Here is an 8044-nt window from a genome sequence, read left to right as displayed (position 1 = left end):
TTTGGGCACCTGAAAAGACACGACACACTAGAGAGAGATGTACTGGAGGGCATGGCGGAGGGCAAAAGAGGCAGAGGAAGACCATAAAGAAGATGGCAACAGGATATACAGGAATGGCTCAACAACGGCGTGACGGAATGTGGCAGATGGGCACAAGACAGAGACTTCTTCCGAAGGACTGTGTGGGAGGCTACGTCCAAGTGATATGCCACAGAGAGAGAGAGAGAGAGAGAGAGAGAGAGAGAGAGAGGGAGAGAGAGAGAGTCCACAACTTTTAGTATTGATAATTACTGAGCTGCATATTTGTGAATCAGATGTAGTAGGTAGATACTTGAATTCTTACCTATCGCCGAGTCCATGTCATATTATCCACAAAAGTCCCACAAAATCCATGGATATATATAATTAATTCCATATAGGAAATCTTTTTCGAAAAGAATTAGACCATCTATGTAGTTTGGCTGTAAATATTTTCATGAAATTTGTCACCATAGTCAGTTTTTAAAAATTAACATCCAAAAATGTGCCTTACAAGATACTACAATGTCAAAAAAAAAGGATAGAATTAGATATGCAATCGTGGCTCGTCGCATCAAAATGGTACTGTGTCTGGATCGACGTGTACGTATGTGCAGGTCTGAAAACCTAAATTATTGTTATGGTCTCATTGTTGTGATAGAAATACTTGTACTCTCAAACCACCGCAAATTTATGTCCATTACAACAATGTTATATCAAGCCCATAATCACGTTCTGTTATCAGACCTGAGAATATGTAAACGTCAGTCGGGGTGAACAAGATGCGTAAAATTGAATTAATACCTTGTGAAATTTGACTTAAGTCAACGCTGCCATTGTGAAGGGTAAATTTTGTTTGTTAAACTTTTTTAAAAATTAAATTTTATAATTCTGGTCATTTTTAATTTAAACTCATTTATCGTCGTCGAGGTAGTTCATTCTGGTTACAAAAATGGACTCAAATGGAATGTATGGTTTTGTATCATCGGCACAATGAACAAGTAATGATGACAAGGAGGCTAACGTGCGATTCCAGGAGATGCATAATACTGCTTTTAAAAAGTGATAATCCGGAACAGATGAATAAAGCTAATTATATATATATATATATATATATATATATATATATATATATATATATATATATATATATATATATAGAATAACAGCAAAACAACTGCAGTAACAATATCAACGATAACACGGCATAGTACTCCAGGGTAAACTAACTGGACAATGATTTGCTTGTCGTGGAGTGAGACTACTTCGAGTGGGTGGTCATAAAATTCTGTTACAGCATGGCCAATAAATCTATAGGAATTTTGTTCTAGAATAATAGCCGCTTCATGAAAAAATAATAATAATGAAAATAATAGACAAAAATAATAAAAATAAATAAAATCCCCTTTATTCATCCCATAGGGGAAATTTGTCGTTAAGGTTTGTTCCAAGGAAAGACTGGAATAACCCAGGCGTCAGCCGCAGTGCAGCACCGCATAACACATAACGCAGCGGGTTTTCTAACTCGATGCCTTTCGAGTGGGAGTATGACGCAGAGAACGTACCACTGAGCCACGCTGCAGTACATGTATGATTATTATCATTATCATTATTATTGTTTTTATTATTATTATTATTATTATTATTATTATTATTATTATTATTATTATTATTATTATTATTATTATTATTATTATTAGCAGTAGTAGTAGTAGTAGTAGTAGTAGTAGTAGTAGTAGTAGTAGTAGTAGTAGTAGTAGTAGTAGTGGTAGTAGTAGTAGTAGTAGTAGTAGTAGTAGTAGCAGTAGTAGTAGTAGTAGTAGTAGTAGTAGTAGTAGTAGTAGTAGTAGTAGTAGTAGTAGTAGTAGGGGGAGGAGAAGGAGGAGGAGGAGGAGTGGTAGTAGCAGTGGTCGTGGGGGGGGGGGGGGTAAATTTCGATAAGGCGCTTACCTAGTTAATCTCATATTATCTTAATGTGAACCGGCGAAGATAATTGAATGAGAAATCGTGGTTGAGTCGTTGAAAAATATGAACATTTTATATTGTGTATTTCTACTGACTCGCCATGCTCAATGCACTCCTATTTATTCCCTAAACAAGCAAACCACATAAAGCAGAGCTGCCTTCTTGAAAGTTCAGAAATTCGTAATTTCCAAGGGAAAAAAGAAAAGTCATCATAAAAATAGCTTTATAAATTATAATTTGCTCCAAAACAAAATTCTAAAGTCCTAAATTAAGGTTCTCTGGAATGATACTTTCCTTTTCAGTTAGACTTTCTGATTCAAAGACACACTTGCAGCTTTTCAGCCGGGCCAAAAATTCCTAATTCTACGAAATTGTCGTAATACTAGGCAGGTCTGCATAAATCCCAATTTTCCATTTTTATCAATATTTTTCTTTACATTCCAGTCCGCCTGTTACGCGTCCACTAATATCCACATCTGAAAGGGTGTGACGTAAAAGGAGATAGAACAATTTATCCAAAATAATCAGCCATTCTTCGACCAGCCCCCCCCCCCTCCCTTTCCCCAGACCAGCTTAGACGTGCCATCGTGACACTTTAGAGGTTACCCGATAATTTGGACGATTTAATGCGGGTATTTCTCAAAGATTCCGACGTGGTTATCGATGCCTACTATAATAAAGTTATTTGTCTGTGGCAGCAGTTTTGTCCCCAGACTCACCCTATATTTTGACGGGGGGGGGGGGGGGGGGGGGGATATTGATTTTATATCAGAAATACAATGTATAAAATGAGTAAATGTGACTCATAATATAAATGGGAAAAACATAAGACAAAAAAAGACAAGCAACGTTTCGGCACGTAGCTTTCGTCAGGAGCCAAACAATCAAGACACGAAAAAAGTTAGATGATCACCAAAAAAAAAAATCACATTTTGGCAAATATGATAAAAGATATGTACAGGGAATAAGGTGGATGCGAATGCAACAAGAATACAAAATAGGTTAGAATAATATAGCAGTCACATTTACCCACTTTTATTTCCTGTCCATCTGCATTGGCTTATTTATTGCTATACCTTTCCTCCCAATATATACATAATCTAAAGTCTATTTCAAAAAGTTACCCTTAGTTCATTTTTTGAAAATTCTAAAGCTCATATACGTTTAATGTTATAACTGATCAGTTGTTTTTCTCTCTTCTAATTAATGCTTTCTTAGATAGTTGTAAATATTTATTGGAATTTGATCATGTACTACACACCTGTAGAAAGAAATTCCGAAGGATGAAAATAAAGTGATTATATTATTTAGGCATCTCTAACTTTCGATATTATAACAGTTTCACTCAATACGTCAAATTGAGTTTTCGGGATAAACTCTTTTCGAGCAAATGACCTGAATGAAACTGAAAAGAAACAGAATATCTAAAGCTTGGAAAGACGCGGGAAAGTATTACAGACTATTGTTTGTTTTTACCTCACTTGCAACACATTTAGGTCATATCAGCGCCAGTAAAAAGGAAGAAAATGGGATAGTTAAAATACTCCAGAATTACAATTAATTAAAGCATCCAAGAGAAAGTAAGACAAAGGTGACCTGGTTTAAAAAGGGAACTGATGTAGATTCCAATGGCACACCATTAGTGTATTTAGTTTGAGATCATCTAAAAGTCTCATCCAGACAACAGCACAGGATCCCAATAAGAAGAAAAAATTCAAATGTTTACGACAAAAAAATATAACTATCAGTAACAGAGAGATGCTATACAAAGGGGGAAAAAATCCCACCTCCCAAACCTAACTTGACTGTTTCCCTCCCAGCCAAGGACTCCGTCCAGGGCCAGGACAAAACCAAGTAACCCCATTCCAAGACAAAGACTGGAAGCAAGTTGGAAAACAGAAAAAGGTGGATAGAAGACACAGCAAGTGACCTCCTGCCCACCATGAGAGGTCAAAATCCCCCACCCAGTATAACAGACTATGTCGTGACTAATTGGATAACATCGAACACCAATAACAAGATGGATATTTTTTATTGGAATCTCATAATTGGATAACTTTCTCAGAGGTCAAATGAAAAGTTTTTGCCTCTTGTATTTGGTATTCCAAACTTGTTTTAAAGAGCGTTTCAAAGGCTTCATCCCCTAATGACTCACGCGAATCCAAATAGTGCGTTCAAAAATTGGGTGTGATGATCAATAATCGACAGACTCCGAGACTGTCCTTGAAATTAATTAAGGCCAAACTTCGATTTTACAAAATTAAAAAAAAGTATTGACTAAATGAAACGTGCCTTGAGGAAAAACCAACGAGTTACTTTGATTATACACGGAACCCTTGCAATTAAACTGGGGCTCTGCCCCGTCTCTGCGTGGTTTGAGTTTAATATTTAGACCGAGTTCTATCGATTTGTCGTATTTATACTTCTTTGCAAAGACTAAAATTACTCAAATACAGATGGTGTCCTGATAATTAACAACAAACAACAACAACAAAAAAGACCAGTGAATTACAGTGTTGATAGAAATGTATGATTTTCTTTCTCTATCCAAATATTAAACGTGTAAAAGTGCAGAAAGAGGAGAGAGAGAGAGAGAGAGAGAGAGAGAGAGAGAGAGAGAGAGAGAGAGAGAGAGAGAGAGAGAGAGCGAGAGAGAGAGAGAGAGAGAGAGAGAGAAAGAGAGAGAGAGAGCGAGAGAGAGAGAGAGAGAAAGAGAGAGAGAGAAGAAAGAGAAAGACAGGAGGGTAGAGAGGGGGGGGGGGGAGGAGGAGGATGAGGAGGGGAAAGAGAGATAGTGAGATTTATATATATATATATATATATTATATATATATATATATATATATATATATATATATATATATATATATAAAAATTTTAAAAAATAAAAAAATAAATAAATATATATATATATATATATATATATATATATATATATATATGGAGAGAGAGAGAGAGAGAGAGAGAGAGAGAGAGAGAGAGAGAGAGAGAGGGGGGGGGTATTCCGTTATGTCGCAAGAAGTCTTCTATGCCATTTCAACGCCAATAAAAAGGAATGATGAGATTGTAGAAAAAGGAGAACAAGGGAAATAGCTTGGTCTGTGATTAGGATTTGATTCCAAGAGTTATCTATCCGTGTCTAGTTTGAGATCGTCGAAAAGTCACACAAAGACACAATAATAGAATCACTGCCAAGAGACAGGGACACTCAAATTATAAAATGTATCAGTATTTGAAACATAAAGCATCTAATTGCGTGGTTGCTAACAAGGAACGTGATTGTTGCCCTCTCGGCGAAGGATCCAAGTCCCACAAAGACACAAGAAAAGAATCGCTACAAGAGACAGAGACACTCAATTTGTAAAATTGACGTCACTCAGTTCTTTGCTATTGTTTTTATCCAGCAATTTTTCTGAGTAGTTCTCACTAAATTATATAAATCAAGACTATTCATGCTTGCTAATACCTAAAATGCTCACAACATCCGCCAGCCGGATATAACGTACCAATATAGATAGTTCGAAGATGACGTCACTCAGGTCTTTGTTATTGTTTTTTGCCATCCGCGTTTATGAGTAATGCTCACTGAACTGTATTAACCTGACTATAAACGTTCATGGATACACACAGTTTTGTGTGCTGGTCTGTTATACTTCCGGATGACAATGTTATGAGCTTCTTAGCCAAGCGCATACTATCTATCCAAAACTGTGTGTAACCTTTGATTGGTAGCATTTAGTGACATCTAATCATATAAACGGCTAGCTAAAAACAATAACAAAAAGCTGAATGGTGTTAATTTCGCTCCTTCTATAGATAGTTCAAAGATGACGTCACTCATGTTTTTGTTATTGTTTTTTGCCATCCGCGTTTATGAGTACTTCTCATTAAACTGTATTAACCAGACTATAAACCTTCAAGGTTACACACAGTTTTGTGTGTTGGCCAGCTTTACTTCCGGATGGCAATGTTGTGAACTTCTTAGCCAAATGCATACTATCTATAAACGTTTTATGTTTCACCGGAGACTAAAATGAAAATATGGAGACATGAAACTTAGGGGCTCCTTCCGTATGTGGGTTGTCATTGTCGCGTCGGTAAACATGTCATTGGTGTATTGATGGTATGTGTTTAAATAAAATACACATTTCTTCCCGCATATAAATCATATAGATAGTATGCGCTTGGCTAAGAAGCTCATAACATTGCTATCCGGAAGTATAACGGACCGACACACAAAACTGTGTATATCCATGACCAGGAGTCCCTGCAGAGTGTTTTGAATGGGCAAGATGAGGAGTGTGTGTGCGATTGTCGAATCTTCGAGAAAAGAAAAGAAAACAAAAAAATAAACAAAACCAAAAAAAAAAAAAAATAAATAAATAAATATAAAATCAAAAACTGTCGGGTATCCTTGTTCTAATCGCTGTACAATTACTTCCCCCAGCGTAGAGCACATATGATTTTGAAATTTAGTCCCAGACTACGATATTTACGCCTGCTAAATCGCGGGTGTAAATTTCACCCGTTTAGTCCCTCGTTTAGTCTTAGACTTCGCGTAGTCCGGCTTCATGAATAGCTTACAACGCCTTTTAGTCAGAGACTACGGATTTAGTCTAGGAGTATCGTCGTAGTCCCGCTCCATGAATTAGAGCCCACAGAAGTTCCGCGTCTCTATTCTCTATAATATATTCCTGTCTCCGGTTACACAATGTTTTTGTGTGTTGGTATGTTATATCCAGCTGGAGGATGTTATGAGGTTTTTTTAAACTAAACGTCAAACGGACAATAGCAATCGCTTGCTACCCTTTGGATACGATGCTAGTCTATATATAGCAAAGTAACTTTCCGACAGATCTAACAAAAGCATCTACCCAAACACTGCTGGGTGGACAGGAAATTCAGAACAAAAATCTCGACCTCGGTCACTGTGCAAGTGAAGCGACTGTTCTATTATTAACTGAGCTATCGGGACCCCAAAATGACACCAACTTGTCAAAAATTCATTTTGAAGTCGCGAGTTTATGAACTTTTATCAAGTAAGAGAAATTGGCTTCAACAGTCATGACGTCACTTCCCTCGTTTTGACACCGTAGTAACTTAGTAACTGGCTCTAAACTATCGCAACAATGGCGGACGCCCTTGTGAAATATGAACTGTATCCAGAGGAGAAAAGCATTATAAATATGATCATGTTTTGACTTTTATACATTCTGATCACATGACATATGTAAAGTTATAGCCAGCATGAAGAATAAAAAGTACCAATTTTCTTTGTTTAGAACCACGCGGCTCACCGTTGCTGGGCGACGTGACATCAGACTATTGAATCCAATTTCGATTTATCATTTTAAAAAGGAAGGAAACCATTTACGGGCAAAATGTCAAAAGACGTTTTGTTATAGTATGGCAGATGTTTCCTGGATCAATTCTAGGATAATTATAAGATAACGAGAAGAGTGGTAGCAAGTCTGACCGTTAATCAGGAGGTCGGTGGTTCGATCCCGTTGAGATGTGCTGATTCTTTGGTATGGTTTGATGGCTTGTTTTGGGAAAGTTGTTTTGTTTTTGTTTTTTCTTTCTCTGCTGTGTTTGGCACGGTTTCGTACACAGTTTTAAAAAAAAAAAAGATCTATTCTTACTTCTAGATATAATGATGAAACCCATAGTATAGTGTCCGTTTAAGAGTGAACGACATCGACCCCAAACACACATCCTCATTAACATTAAATATCAGTGTGTAAAAGCGAGATTTATGATATTATGGCCAGAGAGCTGACCTCCACTTGTCTCTCGTGGTTTATGTGAATTATGTGTATATGTGTTCACGTGCGCGCGCGCAGGGGAGAGAGAGAGAGAGAGAGAGAGAGAGAGAGAGAGAGAGAGAGAGAGAGAGAGAGAGAGAGAGAGAGAGAGGGGGGGGGGGGAGAAACGAAATCTGCAAATTAGATAGATAGATAAACAGAAGTAGTAATAGTAGTAGTAGTAGTAGTAGTAGTAGTAGTAGTAGTAGTAGTAGTAGTGGAAGAAGAAGAAGAGGAAGAAGAAGAAGAAGAAGAAG

The sequence above is a fragment of the Berghia stephanieae genome, chromosome 10, assembly GCF_034508935.2.
Source record: "Berghia stephanieae isolate SIO BIC M18660-M18661 chromosome 10, UCSD_Bste_1.3, whole genome shotgun sequence".
Lineage (NCBI taxonomy): Eukaryota > Metazoa > Mollusca > Gastropoda > Nudibranchia > Aeolidiidae > Berghia > Berghia stephanieae.
Note: the sequence above shows the minus strand (reverse complement) of the source record.